General features: G+C 48.1%; 1 pseudogene; it reads right to left on the bottom strand.

Moving 5' to 3' along the window:
- The window catches only part of LOC138297229 (calpain-8-like), a 186,947-nt pseudogene that overhangs the window by 82,477 nt on the left and 83,740 nt on the right, over positions 1–20,730 (bottom strand).

Here is a 20,730-nt window from a genome sequence, read left to right as displayed (position 1 = left end):
TCTTTGAAGTCTCCCCCACGTCAAAGGCACCACTGTGTATAAGTGCTGGACCTCAGACACCACCACTTCAGTACACTTCTGGTCCTGTGAGTACTCTGCCAAGAAGATGACTGCTGTGCTGCTTAAGGACTGCTACTCTGCTGTACTGTTGTTTTGCTGGGCTCTTGCCTTGCAATGCTGGCCTGCTGTCTCCTTCTCCCTTGCCTGGGTGAGAAGGACTGGACTTGCATCACTTGGACCCAAAGGCCCATATTTATACTTTTTTAGCGCCGCGTTTGCACTGCTTTTTGAGGCAAAAACGCCACAAACTTACAAAATACAATTGTATTTTGCAAGTTTGCGCCGCTTTTGCGTACAAAAAATGACGCAAATGCAGGGCAAAAAAAGTATAAATATGGGCAAAAGCGACTCCAAGGGCTAGTTGGCTGGCCTCCTGATCTGAAGTCTCAGGGACATTAAAGACTTCCATCCACCCTACTTCTGCACCTCAACTATGCCATCTGTGAATCTGTCCTACCAAGTGGTGCCATCCCAGTCCTGAATCCATGAAGTGGACCTAACCTGTTTTCTCAGCGGAATCAATGCATCCTCTGCTGAAGGACGCATCCCTGAGCAGAACCGACGCATCTCCCCGTCTGAGCAGCGCATCTTTGAGCAGAACTTGTACCTGGGGTGGGGGCTGGGGAATTTTTTTGCAATCCAGCTTATAATAATGGAAGCAAGAACACTTTAATGATTATGCTCCAATGAGGCAGCACTGGCATTTAGAGCTATACCTGGGCATGTATAGGCTTTGCATTGACATATGGGTGTGGACATTCTGCCTGTGTTTTTGAAGCTCTTTTGGGGGCATTTAAGGATATGTCTAGGCATGTTACCAGGACAAATAATGATTGTTGGTACCAAATGAAGTTGAGCTTAAACATTTGAGGCTGAACCGTTTATCTGAATCCGTTTAGAAATATGATGACTGTAGCGGGACTACGATCTCTTTTCCTCTGGTGTATGATGCCTTTGTCACTGCCTTTTCATGGTTGTACTACTGGCGTACCTTGACAGGAACTAATCAGTATATGGACTATACCTAAAGTTTACTTTCATCTACTTCAGTATATTTTTTCCATAATCACTAATAGTAGCTTTTTAAAATTTAGTGATCATGTCACAAATTATTTCAATGTTACCAAGGTCAAAGTTCATATCATGTCACTTTCTATGATGACATCTGGGGGGTCAAGGGGCATGCTACCCCTAGCATGTTGGTGAGGTGATGTCCATTGTTGCTGGATGAACACTTCAATGGCACAGCCACCGACAATGATAGACGAATTTTCATTTGGGATGCCTGCTTAACATCAATCTATTGAAATGACCCAGAATAGCTATCCTGTAACATAATGATTTGTTGTGTCTTTAATGTGATGTGGGATACTCTGTAAAGCTGACTGATAAATATACATTTCTACTTTTTTGTACTGTGAAAAATCCATCAATGAATCTTGTCAACTCCAAACACTTTAGATTCATGCATAGAGCCAGCAACAAGGTGGCACACACGTGTTTACATCACACTTTGTACAAATAATCTGAGAAGTAAAGGATAGTTTTTATTTAGAACATTTATTAAGACATTTAGAAAAAAGTATCAGAAATGCAAATAGCAAAACAAGCTTTTTAGCTTTTCCTCAGATTTTGATGGCACAATTAGGGAATAATGGCACTCAACAACAACTGGTAACATTGTTGTGAAAACCAAAAATATATTTCCTTTTTAGAATTCTTTCCAAACACTGTTTTGCTGAGCCACTGGGTGGTAGATGACGATTTATGTACAAGGAGACAAGAGGTGGTGGAAACTCTTGTCTTCCTGTTTTACTGGAATTACCCACTGCGAAGAGCTGCCGGGCATTGGGGAAGGACAAGCTGGAGCCTTGCGGTACCGAGTGGAGAGCCTTATTGTGCAAAGAGATGAATGTGCACCCGTTCATGCTGATCCTTTGTGCAAGGGGTGCAATTTGAGTGTGAACGTGCCCGTTCGCTGATGCAAACAGGCCAAAAGCTAGATTTCAGAAGATAAAAAAACACTTGCAAGGGCCCAGGACTGGAGGGGTGCCTCTTGGGGGTTGGGAGCTGGTTGGAGACGGGTCCAGGAGCTGTAGTAGGTGTGATGGAAGTCTTTTGTGTCCCTGAGACTTCAGAAGAACAGTAGGCAATTCAGCAAGCCTTTGGAGAACTTGGGTTCAAAGACGTAGAGAACAGGTTTAGTTCTTCTCACTCCAGACAAGAAGCAGCAGGCCAGCACAGCAAAGGAAGTAGCAAAGTGGCAGTCCTTTCAACAGCACAGCACACAACAAGCAGTAGGCAAACACAGCAATGCAGTTGGCAGTGTGGCAGTCCCTCCTGGCAGCACAGCAGTCCTTCTTCCTGGCAGAATGTCCTTGGTTCTGGTAGAGTTATGATTTGGTGGGGTTTGGGTTCCAGTACTTCTACCCAGTTGACCCTTTGAAGTGGGGGAGACTTAAAAGAGAGGCCTTTGAAGGGCCCAAGGTCCCTGCCCTTCCTTCCCTGGCTTCAGACACTCCACATAAGGGTATGCAGCCCTTTGTTTTAGGAGAGGCACAACACTATTCAGTTGGAAGTGTCACCTCCTCCCTCCCATCTAACCCAGGAAGCCCCATCAACCTGGTGATGGGCCATCAGGATTTAAATGTCACACCCCAGCTCCATTTGTGTGTAACTGTCTAGAGGGAATGCACAAATCCCAGCTGTCATATTCCCCAGACGTGTATTCAGAGTCAGGCAGAGGCACAGAATGGTTAAAGTAAGAAAATGCCAACTTTCTAAAAGTGTCATTTTCAGACTTACAATTTAAAATCGAACTTCACCATAAGTTGTGATTTTAAATTGTGAGTTCAGAGACATCAAACTCCACATTTATATCTTGTCCCAATTAAATTGGAAATTGCACTTAAAAGATGTTTTAAGGCAATCCCAATGTTAACCTCTGTGAGAGATAGGCCTTGAGGTGGTGAAAAACAAATGTAGGCGTTTTTCACTACCAGGACGTGTTATAAATGTTAAAATGAAGGAACCAAATGATGGTAATTACCTCTTTGAAGCAGGAATTGACTTAACCGATTGTCAAGCAATGCCAGCGAAGCTCTTACATATTTCAAACAACAACAAGTTTACAGAATACATTATATAGGCACGAGATAAGCACATCACATAAGCAAAATTCCAAGGAAGAATCTTACATACGCTGAACAGGCTAGAGAGCAGCGCACTCTAAAAGCGGATCGCTACTGAAAGCATATAACTGCTTATTGGTACAACATGTTAGACTTAAAATTACATATCCCACTATTAAATACACTGCACTCTGCCCTCGGGGTTAACTAGGGCCTACATTAGGGGTGACATATGTAATAAAATGAAGGTTTGGAACTGGCAATTGGGTACACTTGCTATAATGGGAGGCACAATCAGTGCAGCAGGCTCACTTGTAGCTTTTAATCAATATGACCTCTGCACCTATTGTGCACTTTACCAGAGACTTACAAGTAAAGTAAATATGCCAATTGTGGCTAAGCCAATATCACCATGTAGTACAGAGCACCTGCACCTTGGTACTGGTCAGCAGGGGTAAAGTTCCCAAAGTCCTAAAGCCAACAAAAACGAATTCAGCAAAAAGTGGAGGGAAAAGGCAGAAAGTCTGGGGATGACACTGAGAAAGGGCCAGGTCCAACAGGCTCCATGTACTTACACTGGAGAAATTATAAGAGTGGATGACTGCCAACTACCCGAAACTAAATCCCTCTAAAAACGGATTTCCTTTTCATTTTACCATTGCATGCCAATAGAGTGGTCTAATCCCAGAGTGATACTTTTGATGTCCTTCACTGCAAATCCACTATCACTGATAGCTCTAGGTGTGATTTTGGAAAAAAGACTCAATCTTCAATTTCAAATCAATTCCGTTGCCAAGAGTGCACAACTCCAGCTGAGACCTTTATGGGAGATCTGTCACTTCATTCCGACAAAAGATAGAAAGACTCTAATTCAGATTGTAGTTCTGTCTAGAATTGAGTTCATCTGCTCCAAACTCATCCTAATTATGAATAATTTCAGTTACCTTGGTCTTGTCTTTAATGACTCCGGGTCTTGGTACCCATAGTTGGAGACTAAAAACAGTGAGTTTGCGTGGAGTATTAATGCCCTCTTTCATTTTACCACTGAATTAGGAAGGAGACCAGTACATCATATGTTAGCGATGTATCTGGCGAAATGCGTAAGCTTGGCTACTTATGAGGCCGTGGTCGGGGGCTTCAATAAAGTAACTTGGCTACCGATAATCAAAAAGTAGCTCTCCGGTCGCCTGCTTTTCCTCCCACAATGCACTGCCACTTTTATATGTCTTACTGAGTTGGAGCTAATCCCCTTGGGGGACAATATATGGACCCACCCTCTTATGTTGTGGTGAGGAGTTTGGACCAATGAGGCTTTGGCATTAAGCAGAGTGATTATTCACGACTGCCTGTGATTGGAACGGGGCCTTGAAGTTCTTTGGCTGAGGAAGATTAGGGATTTGACTTTGACTCTGTCCAGAACAGAGCTGTGTGAAAATCTCCTTTTTCCCTCATCAAAAAGAAACTGAGGGATATGTGGTATGCAAAGTATGAGCAGCCAGATGCCAAGGATAATGCCCAGCATTATCAGAATTTCCTTCTCTCGAGGTTTTGACTTACTTTATTCCTTCTGCTAGTGGCATTCCCTCACTGCAATAACTGGGACTGTAATCTTGATCCCTGCCCCTGTGACTTGATTTCTTCACAAAGTACCTCACATGTTATGTTTTTTGGCACTTTTTATTCAAAACTCAGATATTGTACTATTAAAGCCCTTTTGAATAAATTTTCTATAAGACATTGCGCACAGGCACTTTACTTCCTTCAATGTTTAGCTTCCGATGATATCATAACAATAGGGCAGTGTGCCAAAATTATTGACAATGAAATCTCACAAATGTGACTTTTCATGTTTGCATGGACCTATTGAAAATAGCACCTGTCTTGGCACGAACAAGGCCATCAAAATATATGTAATGTCAATGCACAAAGTATTTGGCAAATATCTAACAGACTTAGGCCCTCCTTACAACCTTGGCGGTAAATGCCGTCTACCGCTGTGCTGATGGCCGCCAACATACCGTGACTGCGGCGGTATACCGCTACGGGTATTATGATCCACACAGAGAAATCCGCCACTATACAGACACCCAAACAAGTCCGCCAGACCAAAGGTCAGTGATAAACTGGCGGTACCAAAACCCACACTGTTACGCCAACAGGAATACGCCCACAGTATCAGGACCCACGAATCACCACGGCGGTCTTTCAACCGCGGTAAACCATTGGCGGTACACACCGCCGTGCTCATAATACATACACACTAACAAAACTCCACCACATTGGACAATTCAAACCACACACACCTGACACACATACACACACCACACCCACAACACTATAAAACAAACACTCTCATTCCCCACAACACTTTCTATGAAAGAAAAGATAGCAAACAGAGAGAGACAACCCAGGAGCACCCACTCAATCAGAGCCACAAAACCCCATCACCCATACACCATCCACGCACCTCACAGCACACACCCCAACACATCACCCCACACATCCTCACACATACCACTCACACCACATCCATGGCATCACAAAGACACCCGAGGTTTTCAGAGGAGGAGCTAAGGGTCATGGTGGAGGAAATCATCGGGGTAGAGCCACAGCTATTCGGATCACAGGTGCAGCAGGCGTCCATTTCAAGGAAGCTGGAGCTATGGCAGAGAGTCGTGAACAGGGTCAATGCCGTGGGACAGCACCCCAGAACAAGGGATGAGATCAGGAAGAGTTGGAACGACTTACGGGGGAAGGTGCATTCCGTGGTTGCAAGACACCAGGTAGCAGTATAGAGGACTGTCGGTGGACCCCCACCTCCTGACCCACAACTAACAACATGGGAGGAGTAAGTCTTGGCAATAATGCATCCTGAGGGCCTCGCAGGAGTAGCAGGAGGACTGGACTCTGGTAAGTCAAATCTTTACTACTATATCCCCACCATACCTGCATGCCATCACAAACTCCTACCCCTACCCTCACCCCCATCACTCCACCAACTCACAAATACCCCAATATCAAAACCCACCCACCCCAATACCAAGCCCTCCATGCAACACCTATGCATGGACACCCATCACAGACCTGCATGGACACCCATCACAAAAGCATGCCAATTAGAGAGAATCACCTAGCACACAAAATCACTATGCACACAAGGCACAGCTGACAGGGCTATCACAACCATACAGGGAAACACACCCATGCATAAGTTGGCACATGCAGATACAATAACACTACATTTACATCCCCACAGGCCCACCACTCAGCGTCACCGGAGAGGAGGTGCCACCAACATCCAGTCCTCCCACAGAAGAGGCTCACAGTTATGACAGCAGCTCTGCACGCCTGGATCACAAAGACCACCCTGGCCCAACAGAGACCTCTGGACAGTGGGGTACCCAGGCACAGTCCCATACCACCATAGAACTCCCCCTCTCAGAAAACACCAGCACAGCACCCACCCAGCAGGCCTATGCCACTGTCCCCAGGACACATCAATCAGCAGTGTGTCCACCACTACAGGAACCCCAGGCAACCCCCCAAACTCAAGACAATCAGGGACCTGGGGTCAGTGGCAGTGGGCACACGGTTCAGGGGACAGAGGCACAGGACAACAGGGAAGCTGGGAGGACTGCTGTGCGACAGGGGGAGGACAGGCCCAGGGAACTCACTCTCCATGAGGCACTTGCAGGGATCCTGGGAGCATACCAAAATTCCCAGGTGACCTTGGGCCAACACCATGAGAGAGGCGGTGGCACAACAACGGGCACCTCACACTAGCCACAGCGATGAACAGCCCTCCACCTCCGCCGGCACTAGTGGACAGGAGGCCCCGCCACTGGAACAACAGGTCACCAGCACCCCACCTCCTGCAGAAGGAGAACCACCCCGCAAACGGTCCCTGCGATCCAGGCAGAAGCCAGAGAACATTGCCAAGACCCCCGCCAGGAAATAAGACTCTCCTGATTGTCACCCTTGTGTCCCACTCTGTCACCCTGTCCACCTTGAACTGCCATTGCTCCCCTTCCCATGCCCCTTTGGACAATGCACCTGTGATACCAAGAGACTAGACTCTAACTGGACATTCCTCCACCATCACCCCTGCCCATTGCACATCCCCCTCTACTTATTAGCACTTAAATAAACACCCTTGGAACAAATACAAATCTGGAGTCTGTCAATTGATTGGAATATGTATTAATACAACAATCTGAAAACATTTCAATTCATATGTACAGTTATATATACATTGGTGTGACCTGTAGTGGGCAGCAGTAAACCCACCAGGAGCCAGAGTGGGGGACAGATATCTGAAAATAGAGATGCCAAAGGGTACAGTAAGTAGACATAGACATAGGGAAATCGTGCTGCCATGTCCAATGTCCAACAGAAAACTGAAATGATAAGTGAAGTTACAGTGCCTTACCTGTGTGTCACTGGAAGTACTGCTGTATGATAGTACTTCTGTTGTCCACATCTTCATCCTCCGCCTCCTCTTCCTCACTGTCCACAGGCTCCACCACTGCCACAAGGCCATCTCCAGGCTCATCCTCCTGCAGAAAAGGCACCTGGCGTCTAAAGGCCAGGTTCTGCAACATGCAACATGCAACGATGATCTGGCACACCTTCTTGGGTGAGTAGTACAGGGATCCACCTGTCAGATGAAGGCACGGGAACCTGGCCTTCAGGAGGCCGAAGGTTCTCTCAATTATCCTCCTTGTTCGCCCATGTGCCTCATTGTAACGTTCCTCTGCCCTTGTCCTGGCATTCCTCACTGGGGTCAGTAGCCATGAGAGGTTGGGGTAACCAGAGCCACCTGCAAATATCGAGGGATACCTTTTAGACACACACCAACCTTTAGGGTCAACCCCATACCCAGAAACCAACATATATTGGGTGGGGACCTTGGGCTCACCTAATAGCTACACCCGGTGCCTCTGGAGTTGGGCCATCACATATGGGATGCTGCTATTCCTCAAGATAAAGGCGTCATGCACAGAGCCAGGATACTTGGCATTCACATGGGAGATGTACTGGTCCACCAAACACACCATCTGCACATTCAAAGAGTGATAGTTTTTTCTATTCCTGAGCACTTGTTCATTTCTGCGGGGGGGGACAAAAACCACATGTGTACCATCAATGGCACCAATGATGTTGGGGATATGTCCCATGGCATAAAAGTCAGCTTTCACTGTGGCCAAATCCTCCACTTGGGGGAATACTATGTAGCTGCGCATGTGTTTCAGCAGGGCAGACAACACTCTGGTCAACACGTTGGAGAATATTGGCTGAGACATCCCTGATGCCATGGCCACTGTTGTGTGGAAGGAACCACTTGCCAGGAAATGGAGCACAGACAGGACCTGCACTAGAGGGGGGATACCTGTGGGCTGGCGGATAGCTCACATCAGGTCTGGCTCCAATTGGGCACACAGTTCTTGGATTGTGGGCCGATCAAGTCTGTATGTTAGTATAATGTGTCTGTCCTCCATTGTCCACCGGGGGTCTGTACACTGGAGGATGTCTCCATCTCATATACAGCCTCAGCGGTTGAAGCCTATGGAGGAAAACAGTGAGCAGAGGGTCATATTCACACATCTATTGCAATAATGATGCATTTCTTCATTTACAGAACCAGTATGTGAATCCGAGAGTCAGTTGCTGTGACAATGTCTGGCCTGTGTCCCCCTGAAATGGTGGCTGCCTGACCTGTGAGGAGGGACAAGTGGAAATGAGGTAATTCTGCTGGCGTTGTGTGCCGTTGCGGTAGGTGGTCGATGACCGCTGCGCAACTTCACATTGGTTATCATTGGGCCGTATGGGTTCCAGGAGCCAATGGCAATGTACGACGGCAGTGACGGTGCGCACCGCCGCGGACGTGACCGCCATTTTCTATCTATTCACCCACTTGCTACCTGACCTTCAACAGGAGAGGACCTACACTGCAAGTGCTGTTGTGACCTGTGTCTGGAAGCGACAATGGCTCATGTGTCTGGGGAAAGAGCCCATGCCTTCACTGCTTTGGAGTTGGAGAGACTGGTGGATGGGGTCCTACCCCAGTACACTTTACTCTACGGTCCTCCAGACAAACAGGTAAGTACACTGTGAGCATGTTGCGTGGGCCATGAATGTATGGAGTGCTGTGTGTGTAAGCCACATGTAGGAGGGGGCTGAGGCATCCTGGCCAGAGTGCTGCATGTATGGTGGTCAATGTATGTGCGTCAGGGGATGGGAGGGATATGGTGGGGCATGAGTGTGACGGTTCAGACGGTTAACTAATCCCTTTTCTGCTGTATTTTTCCTGCAGATCAGCGCCCATCAGAAAAAGGGTATTTGGCGTGCCATCACCATGGAGGTGCGGACCCTGGGGGTCTTTGACAGGCGGAACACCCACTGCCGTGAGGACCTGCGCCGCTGGGCAAGGAAGACGGCGGAGGCCCAGCTGGGGCTGGCCTCCCAACGAGGAAGGTGTGCCCCTCGTACCCTTACCCCCCTGATGTTCTGCATCCTGTCGGTGGCCTATCCGGAGTTGTATGGGCATTGAGGGCATCACAGCAGCCACAAGGGGGTGAGTACAAATTCAGATTCATGACTTAGCGTGTGTTAAGGTTTTACCTGGGTGGGGATGTGGACTGTAGGTGCCCCTAGGCCAGGGCGAACATGCCAGGGTAGGTCCCTTGTTAGGCAGGCTCTGAAGCACTCCAACCCCAATAGTGTTAGTGGGCATCTACTACTGGTCAGGGCCCTGTTAGTTTCAGGTATGCAGCTGATGGCGTTAGCCATTGTACCCCATGGGCTGGTGACTAGCATTGTAACTGGTAGTGCATGGAATAGTGCATAGGGCTGATCCCTGTGAGTTGTGTACGCCAACGGTAGTGCTGATGCTGGTATTGACCAAGTGTATCCTCTGTTCCCCCCCGCCTTTTTGTTTTGTCACCTTGTCCTTGTGTGCATTAGCATCATCTGGCGGAGGAGCAGAAGCACCTGCATCCCACATGGGCATGGAGGCCGAATCCACTGAGGGTGAGGGCACCAGTGTGACGGAGGGCGAGGGGAGCACTGCGACGGAGAAAGGAGGGGACACTACAGACATGGACTCCTCCTCCGATGGAAGCTCCCTGGCGGTGGTGGACATCTCTGTGCCCACCCCAGCAACAGGTACAGCTGCCACCCCCTTACCAGCACCGCCCTCCCAGCAGCCCCTCAGCGTGTTTCCTGTGTCCGCTCACCCAGGAGGGTGGGCATCTCCTTCACCCCAGGCACCTCGGGCCCTGCCCCAGTCAGCCCTGCTGCCCTCAGTGAGAAGGCTATTGACCTCCTGAGATCCCTCACTGATGGGCAGTCAACCATTCTGAATGCCATCCAGGGTGTCGAGAGGCATTTGCAACAAACAAATGCATACCTGGAGGGCATTCACTCTGGCGTGGCGGCCCAACAGAGAGCATTTCAGGCTCTGGCCTCTGCACTGATGGCAGCCATTGTCCCTGTCTCTAGCCTCCCCTCTCCAACTTCTTCTACCCAGTCCCAATCCCCTCAACCCCAGCCTATCCCAAGCACACCTTCAGACCAGCATTCACCAAAATCAACACACAGAAGTGGCTCTGGCAAACACAAGCACCACACTTCATCTCACAGGCACTCACACAAGCACCATCCCCATGCAGACACACCAACATCCACTGCCTCCACTGTGTCCCCCTCCTCGTCGTCGTCAACCTTCCTCCCAGTAGCGTCTCCACTCACACCTGCATGCACTACATCCTCATCCACTACCTCCATCACCAGCACACCTATCACTACACGCCCCTAACTGGCAGTCACCACCCCCACATCCATGCACATGTCCCCTGTGTCCTCTCCCACTGTGTCTGTGGCCCCTCCTCCCAAAGTACACAAACGCAAGCACACACACACCCAACAACCATCCACCTCACAACAGCATCCAGCTCATGCACCTGGACCCAAACACAGCAGACTGACACCTCCTACAAGCACTCCCTCTTCCTCCACTCCCAAACCTTCACCCTCTTCCCACCCCAATGTCCCTAAGAAGCTTTTCCTTGCAAACATTGACCTCTTTCCTACCCCCACCCCCCATCCTTCCCCTCGGGCCAGGGTGGCCAAAACCCAGCCGAGCACCTCAGCCACCAGGTCCACGTCCGCTGTGGTTCCTGCGGCTGTCAGAGGCTCAAAGGGGGCACATGTCAGACCAGCCAGTGTCCCACCAACCCCTGCCAAAGCAAAGACCATTACGCCACCTGGCAAGGTGAAGAAGGGGACAGCATCCAGCAAGGGGAAGGAGCCACAACCACCCAGCAAGGCCACCTCAAAGACTCCAGCTGCCAGACCCAAGGTGACCCCACTAGCTGCCAAGGGCAGGAAGTGGCACAAAACACCAGCCAAGGCACTTCAGCCGTCCGAGCCTGCAGGTGAAGGCCTGGTGGCTACCAGCACAACCGCCAGCACCACCACCTGCACCGCAGCCAGCACCGCCGCAAGCACTGTCTCATGCACCACCACCTGCATTGCCGCAAGCACCACTACTGTCAGCAGCAGCAGCCCCAGTGGGCAGCCGTCCGAGGCTGCAGGAGAATGGCTGGAGCCTCCCCCCACCGCAGCCAGCACTGCCACCTGCACCGCCGCAAGCCCTGCTGACAGTAGCACCACTGCCAGCAGCAGCAGCTTCAGTGGGCAGCCGTCCGAGGCTGCAGAAGAGGGGCTGGAGCCTCCCTCCACCAATGGCAGCACCCCCACCAGCACCAGCACTACCACTACTGTGCAGCCGTAGCCGCCGCCGGATGGACTCTATCCCTGCCTCCATGGACTATCATGCATCCTGGCCACTGCAAATCTCGTGGCTCTGACACCCAGGTGAGGGACTGTGAACTGCCACCCCCAAGTGCTGCATCACTGGGAACAGAACCCCCTCCAGAATCAGTGGAGGAAGGCATCCACTCACCCTATCCTTGGCAGGATGAAGCACACTGGGCACAAAGCCCCCTCCAGAGCCAGTGGAGAAAGACATCCACTCACCCTATCCTTGGCAGGATGAAGCACACTGGGCACAAAGCCCCCTCCAGAACCAGTGGAGAAATGCATCCACTTGAGAGACTGTGGCTTTGCACTCCCCAGGACCAAGCAGTGGGCAAACCACCCACTAGAGAGATTGTGGCTTTGCACTCCCCAGGAGCAAGCAGTGGGCAAACCACCCACTAGAGAGACTGTGGCTTTGCACCCCCCTGGACCAAGCAGTGGGCAAACCACCCACTTGAGATACTGTGGCCTTGCACTCCCCAGGACATCGCTGTGGGCATGGAGCCCCCTCCAGGAGCAGTGGCTTTGTCCCATCTTCCGGTTGAGGTGCCCCCCCCTTTTCCGTCCCCTTGAGGTGCCTGTGTGTTTTTGACCTGATGCCCCTGCAGTGTTCTCTCCATATTGAGGCAGGAGTCAAGTGTGGCCTTGGCCTATGAGTTTTGGCCCAGTGGCCCACAGACATTTTGGGTGGACAATGGACCGCCTTTTGTACATATTGTATATTTTGTAAATACTGTTTTTGAATTTATAACGTATATCTGACTATTTCTAATACAACACTAATTTGACTCCATTCCTTTTGTCCTTGCGTTCTTCCAGAGGGTTACGGGGTGTATATGTAATGTTGATGCATGTGTTTGTGTGTATGGTGTTGGGGTGAGGGTGGGGGTGGGGGTGTTGCGTGTTGCGTCTGTGTGTCACTCTCTTTTTCCTCCCCCCCCATGTGCTAGGTGCAGTACTCACTGTGGTTGTCGCCGCCGCCGTTGGTACTCCTGGTAGATGAGAAGATACACCAGCATGGGTAACACCTGTAGTTCGGGCTCCATGGCGTCCTGGTTCTTCCTTGGGTGTTGAGAGGTGAGTGGTTTCCCTTCCAAGTACTGTTTCAGCTGTGCTTTTGATGGTGTTGGTACCGCCCTGGAAAAGCTGCTGGATGGGCGGGTTGTAATGGGGTGGGTGGTACATTGTCTTTCATCTGTCTGTTGGCGGTTACCACCACGGTGTTTGTTGCTAACGCCGTGGCGGTCAGAGTGTTAAAGTGGCTGCATGTGTTGGCAGTTTCCGCCATGGTCGTGATTCCATTTTTGTTACCGCCAGCCTGTTGGCGGTATTACCGCCGATTTAACACCGACCACCAGGTTTGTAATGAGGGCCTTAATCCTGATCCAACATACCCTATAAAGATACCACAGAAGGACAGTGTTGGATTGCCCTGGTACTGTGTACTAATCTTGAAGTTCACATGACAAAACCTCTACTATAAGGTCATAATACTAGCAGGTCATTGCACTAACCAGCCAAGAGGCCAAGATGCCACAAACCAACATGCTACAGGCCAGACACTGATGATAAATGTTCAGAGGGGTAAATGCAAACTGGAAAAGTTAAGCTATGGGGTGAAATGTTCAGTTTCAAAGCTAATTATGGAATGTAAATGTGTTCGATTGTTTTACAGTTTCTACTCTTCCCTGAGATATTTTGTAATATGTCTATTTCCTACACACCTCAAAACATTGCTGAGGTACCCAAGCTCAAAAATGCCTTTTTGCTGTTTAGTGGTCCTGCCACAACATTTTTGTTGATCAGCTTAATTTCTATATTATTTGATGCGGCCAGTTTAAGTGCCTAACTTGATACACAAACAATTGACACAAGAAGCAAGTGATTGATGGAGACTAACACCATGAACAATGTTCAGTCCAACATATTATCCATGGAGGCATCAGTCTTACCTCTTTGGCACCCGTAAGCGAGTATGCGTGCCCCTTCACTAGCTTCTGACTTTTCACTTCTTCAGTTTCATATGCATTGGTGATCTGCAGAGAAAGAACATAGAACTGACATACCCTATCAGGATTATACTCATTAAAATAAGAGATCCAGACATGCACATAGTTATCAAGTCATAAAGATTACTGTGCAAGGGAATGACCAAAAGGCTTAGGGAAAAATGTGGGGGCACATTCTATATTTACTATTATTTTGCTTTTGGGGCACATTTTTCATTTCTTATCAGTCTACTGGTGTGCTTTCTTTTACATAATGTTGTTGCTGTACTTAAGGGTGCCATATTGACTGCAACAGTGAAAGGAACTACTTTATTGTTGCTCGAGATGATGTACAGACAATTGACAGAATGGTAGGAGAAAGACAATATCCAGGGTTTGCTGAAAGGCATCCTGAAATCAAAAGACTCATAACTTGCACTTATTGGCAAAACATTTAGGCAGTCACCATAGTGACGTGTTCTAGCACACACTCCCTTGCTAATAGTCATCTTTGAATGGTGTTTATTAAGCTTTAAGAAAAATTATCTCATGAAGTCCACTGGTGTTTGCACACACGGTGGCCATCTGGGAGGGTGGGGGTGTAATACTTTGCAAAGCCAATAGGTCTGCATCCCAGTATCACAGGTGAGTTCTTCTGGCTCTGAGAATTATTTGTTTTCTATGCTGGTGGTCATCTGTGTTTCAGTGATCATGAGTCACATGTATGTTGTTGTTGGAGCAATATTGATCCAAGTCAGTGAAGGACCCAGGCAGATATTATTACAGTAGTGACAATTATTGAATACACACAGTATAGTGTTGCTTGATGTCTTACCAGAGAGCTGTTTTATGCTGCACAGCCTTCTAAAGTGTCAATATGCCTGTGCTATATGTATGTACTGTGGGGCTGAAAGGGAGTTCTCAGAAAATAATCATCTACCAAAGTGGCCAAATGTTTGGTGCAGATGGATACAAGGGACCCGCCAGTTGGGCACCTTCCAATAAAAACTATTTGAGACCAAATTGAGCCCATATTTGGATTGAAAACTCTAATAATATAATAAAATACAAGCATTATGGACATACAATTTTGAATCAACCATTGAATACCAGAGAAGGGACAGTGACTCACATTAGTAGAACAGCCAATTAGGGACGCTGCTTTGAGAGCCTTCTGTAGAATCTGAAACAGACCGTTTGGAGCCTTCTTTATGTCATAAAATTCTGCGATTCCTCCGGTCAAATCCTCAAACCCCTCAGCTATTGATCCTCCTGCCAATGCTTCGTAGGAGCCGTTCAACCTGTGGGAAAACAGAAACATCGTGGATCCTTAACTTCCTCATGCTTTACAATGAATGTGTGCTAGATTGATTGGCTTTTTCATATTTGATAATCTGATGTAGAATAGAGTACTCCTGTTAGAAATGGGGTCTTTGGTTGACAGTCAGGTTACCCCCTGTTCAAGCAAGGACCCTCACTCTAGTCAGGGTAAAAGAGAATCACCCTCAGCTAGCCCCTGCTTACCCCCTTGGTAGCTTGGCAGAGCAGTAGGCTTAACTTCAGAGTGCTAGGTGTAAAGTATTTGTACCAACACACACAGTAACTTAATGAAAGCACTATAAAATGACGCAACACAGGTTTAGAAAAATAGGAAATATTTATCTAAACAAAACAAGACCCAAACGACAAAAATCCACCAAACACAAGTCAAGTTATTAATAAAAATGCAAAAAGTGTTTTTAAGTAGTTTTAAACACACACTAACGCTGTCATCGTGAAAAAGTACCTTGGGCGCGTCAAAAATAACCCAGCACGGGCGAATGCGCATCAAAAAGGGCTCGCGATGCATTGATCCCACTCACGAGCGGGACCTTGCGTTGTTTCTCCTTTCGCCGGGTCGGGGTGCGTCATTTCTTCTCTCTGCAGGAGAGCGATGTGTCGATCCAGTCAGCACTCTCTGGTCCGGGCATGCCTTGCGTTGTTTTTCCACGCACAGCGGTACTTGAGTCAGAAATCCAGCCGCACGATGATCCGAAAACCCCGCAGCGCGGGTTGTGATCTCCCAGCCTCCATCAGCGATGCTGCTCGTCATTTCTTCCGCTCCGTGCGTTGATTCTTCGGTCGCATTTCCTGCGAGTGTCGTTTCTCAGCTGCGGAGCCGGCGGCGCGTCGTTTCTTCAGCCGCAGATCAGAGTTGCGTCAATCTTTTCCCCGCACGGCCCTCTGTGCGTGGATTTCCTTGACTTTAGGCTGCCAGCTTCTCCTTTCAGGGTCCCAGGAACTGGATGAGCATCACAGGGCAGAGTAGGACTCCAGGTGCTGGCAGAGAGAAGTCTTTGCTGTCCCTGAGACTTCAAACAACAGGAGGCAAGTTCTAAATCAAGCCCTTGAAAATTTCTTCTCAAGATGGAAGGCACACAAAGCCCAGTCTTTGCCCTCTTACTCTGGCAGAAGCAGCTACTGCAGGAGAGCTCCACAAAGCACAGTCACAGGCAGGGCAGCTCTTCTTCCTCAGCTCTTCAGCTCTTCTCCAGGCAGAGGTTCTTCTGGTTTCCAAAAGTGTTTCTAAGTCTGTGGTTTTGGGTGCCCTTCTTATACCCAATTTCTCCTTTGAAGTAGGCCTACTTCAAAGTAAAGTCTCTTTTGAATGTGAAATCCTGCCTTGCCCAGGCCCCAGACACTCAGCAGGGGGTCGCAGACTGCATTGTGTGAGGACAGGCACAGCCCTTTCAGGTGTAAGTGACCACCCTCCCTTCTAGCACAAATGGTCATCAGGAAATGCAGACTACACCCCAGCTCCCTTTGTGTCACTGTCTAGTGTGAGGTGCAACCAGCCCAACTGGCAAACTGACCCAGACAGGGAATCCACAAACAGGTAGAGTCACAGAAATGGTATAAGCAAGAAAATGCCCTCTGTCTAAAAGTGCTATTTTCAAACACACAATCTTAAAATCAACTTTACTAAAAGATGTATTTTTAAATTGTGAGCTCAGAGACCCCAAACTCCACATGTCCATCTGCTCCCAAAGGGAGTCTACACTTTAATCAGATTTAAAGGTAGCCCTTATGTTAACCTATGAGAGGGACAGGCCTTGCAACAGTGAAAAACGAATTTAGCAATATTTCACTGTCAGAACATATAAAATACATTACTATGGGCCTGATTATAACCGCGGCGGGCGGCTGTCGCCGCCCGCCATGCGGTTACCGCCAAATGACCGCACCGCGGTCACAAGACCGCGGCGGCCATTCTGGCTTTCCCGCTGTGCTGGCGGGCGACCGCCAAAAGGCCGCCCACCAGCACAGCGGGAAAGACCCAGCAACGATGAAGCCGGCTCCGAATGGAGCCGGCGGAGTTGCTGGAGTGCGACGGGTGCAGTAGCACCCGTCGCGAATTTCAGTGTCTGCTAGGCAGACACTGAAATTCTTTTTGGGGCCCTCTTACGGGGGCCCCGTGGCACCCCCTACCGCCATCCTGTTCCTGGCGGGAGACCCGCCAGGAACAGGATGGCGGTAGGGGGTGTCAGAATCCCCATGGCGGCGGAGCGCGCTCTGCCGCCATGGGGGATTCTGCAGGGCAGCGGGAAACCGGCGGGAGACCACCGGTTTCCCGCTTCTGACCGCGGCAGAACCGCCGCGGTCAGAATGCCCAGCGGTGCACCGCCAGCCTGTTGGCGGTGCTACCGCGGTCATTCGCCCTGGCGGTTTTTACCGCCAGGGTTAGAATGACCACCTATATGTCCTACCTTAACCATACACTGCACCCTGCCCTTGGGGCTACCTAGGGCCTGCCTTAGGGGTGCCTTACATGTAAGAAAAGGGAAGGTTTAGGCCTGGGTACACTTGCCAAGTCGAATTTACAGTTAAAACTGTACACACAGACACTGCAGTGGCAGGTTTACAGAGCTACTTATGTGGGTGGCACAACCAGTGGTGAAGGCCCACTGGTAGCATTTGATTTACAGGCCCTGGCACCTTTAGTGCACTTTACTAGGGACTTACTAGTAAATCAGATATGCCAATCATGGATAAACCAATCAACAATACAATTTACACAGAGAGCATATGCACTTTAGCACTGGTTAGCAGTGGTAAAGTGCTCAGAGTTCAAAAGTCAACAGCAACAGGTCAGGAAAAATAAGAGGCAGGAGGCAAAAAGATTGGGGATGACCCTGCATAAGCTAAAAAGTCCAACACCTCCTTACTGTTTTTTCATTACCAACTCTGATACCTGTTCACCTATATCCAGTTCATTGCAGCATACACCTGCTCAACCACAATATCCTCATGCTCTGAGTTCAGTTGTTTCTACATATTTTATATATATTTCATAATCACCTCTCCTGTTAGCTTTCAGAACTAAAATGTGTAGAACAGAACTAGACAAGGCTGAATCCTATAGGCAGTGAGCAGCTACCCAGTGAGGGAAAAGAGACAGAACTGAGAGGCACCTAAAGTAGATCAGCTTTTTCACCTGGACCTAGAGTAGCTTTCTTTTGTCCTCTGCCATATTGTCCCGCCATTTTAGGCACTTTGCCAATTTGACATCTGCATTTTGAGCTATTTGTAATTTTTGAATCAGCCTCGTAAGCCTAACCAGGAGTTGTCTAAGGACCTGGTAATCTGCATTCCATCAAGGAACCTAAACTTGGCATACTTCAGGCTAGAGAAGCAATTCACTACTTTTGACCCAAAATAATCTATTCGTGCACTGCACACGCTGTTAGTATCCAAGGGGTTCTTCAAATTATTCCCAGAAATTAGATGAAGAATACACCATTACCATCATCACTTCCTCATGCAATAATAAGTATCAACTGAATTCAAACAGCTGGTCCGCCTTTCACTTTTGCCCTGTTCTGAGTGCATGCGCTGGTTCACACCTTCACTCTGAGAAGCACTCTCGCTGTAATAGGTCACACTATGCACACACTTAATGGTGTATCACGTGCAGAGTGGGGGAGTGCACCCTGTCTGTAATGTGACTTTCATGTGCTGATATGTCTGCACTGCTAAGCAAATACTCAGTATGAAAAATAGTTTCTCTTTCACAGATCTGTCCTTTAACAATCAGACTCAAAGTCCACCTGAAAGAGGTGAACACCTGCCTCAAAAAGTATCCAATGCATGTTTTCCTGATGTTTTAGAATGGATGGCTGTAACCTGATGGAGTCAAAGGAAATGCAACACAGTAGGTCGAAACTGTTTTACTTGTGCCTTACATGTCTCACCTCTTTGTTCATGATTATTAATATGGAGTTTATCAGGGCGGGTGGTAGCAGGAATCCTGTCATAAAACAATAGGATTACTGCCTGTACCAACACCATTTTTTGAAGGTGAAGAATGGCAGTCCTTCCACTGGTGGAGCTTTATCTGGCTCTACCATCAGGCCTGTCATGTAGCAGCATCTACTCCAAAGAAGTCATGGCGAAGTGGCCAGGTAGTGTAGGCCAACCATTCCACCTGCCTGTTTGGTGGCGTTGAGACCATGCAACACCTCATGGTAATGAGATCAGTTGTTTATAGAAGAGCATACAGCATGACTCTAACATCCTAGTTAAAAAAAACAAGCATGTCAGGACGACTTGTGCATTGGATGCAGTGAAAACCAGTTTGGTGCATATATTTTCAGTGTCAGCATATGCTGGCAGAACATCCAGCATTTGCCATGGGCTTGGCAAAGACAGCCACTTTGTGAGAACAATTACTATTGATGTGGCAGCATTTTAGTAATACAGCAAGTTTCTGCCAGTAGAAATTAAACTTGCACCTTTATCCCTAAATCAGGCAGCTTGTCTTTCCTAGTGTGTGAATCATCCAAGCTAAAGTGACCCGTTACTGTGGATTTTCTACACTGTGGATTCCTATTCAACACAGAGTAACCTACAAAAAAAATTGCATCCAACCTTGGTTGCCTGAAACTACTGCATACCAGAAGCACAGTGCAGTTTACACTCAAATATAGTACCCTTATAAAGGGTTTGGTATTGAACTTGATCACTTATGCCACAATATGCTAAGCACTCTCAAAGGTATATCATTGCAAATGTACTTCAATCAAATGCCACAACCCTTATGTGCATTTAAAACAGCATGGAACAAACAACAACAATGGGAAGAAGATTAAAGGAAAAAAGCGCTCACAAAATTCACCAAGCTAGTAAAAAAATTCAAACAATTTTAAGCACGGTGCTCCTGGCAAGAGGATCTTCCCCCTCCTCCAACATAATCTCAAGAGAGACAACAGCAAGCTCAACAGAAGTCAAGGCACTCGTGAATTAATAATGTGGAGTCAATAGTCCATGTGTACTGGATTCCAAATCAACTTTCAAATCATAGTAGACCGTAAAGGTTAGCATAACTCCAATTTATTCTTGGAATGGAATATTCATCTTTTGTTAGAACAGAAAACAGCCAACACGTGTTTCGTCGTAGGAGAAACTGATCCCCGCGACTTCCTCAGGGCTCAATATATTATGGAAAAATTCTAGAAACCGAGTAGCAATATACTCCCTCTGAGACCTCCTATAATTAATGAACAAATAAGTAGCTCTGTGTAGGGAAATCCAACAAGAAACTCGTAATGGGTGTGTGGGTAAACACCACCTTAACTGGCGTTAATGAAGTGACACGTAATAACGTGTCATGGAGCCAGGTTTCAAAACTCCGGTCGCATGTAGCGCAACCGGCACCCCTCTGCCTTGCGTTTATAAAGGTGGCAGTCGGAGTA

This window comes from Pleurodeles waltl, chromosome 5, assembly GCF_031143425.1.
Source record: "Pleurodeles waltl isolate 20211129_DDA chromosome 5, aPleWal1.hap1.20221129, whole genome shotgun sequence".
Lineage (NCBI taxonomy): Eukaryota > Metazoa > Chordata > Amphibia > Caudata > Salamandridae > Pleurodeles > Pleurodeles waltl.
Note: the sequence above shows the minus strand (reverse complement) of the source record. Positions and strands in the feature narration are given on the sequence as shown.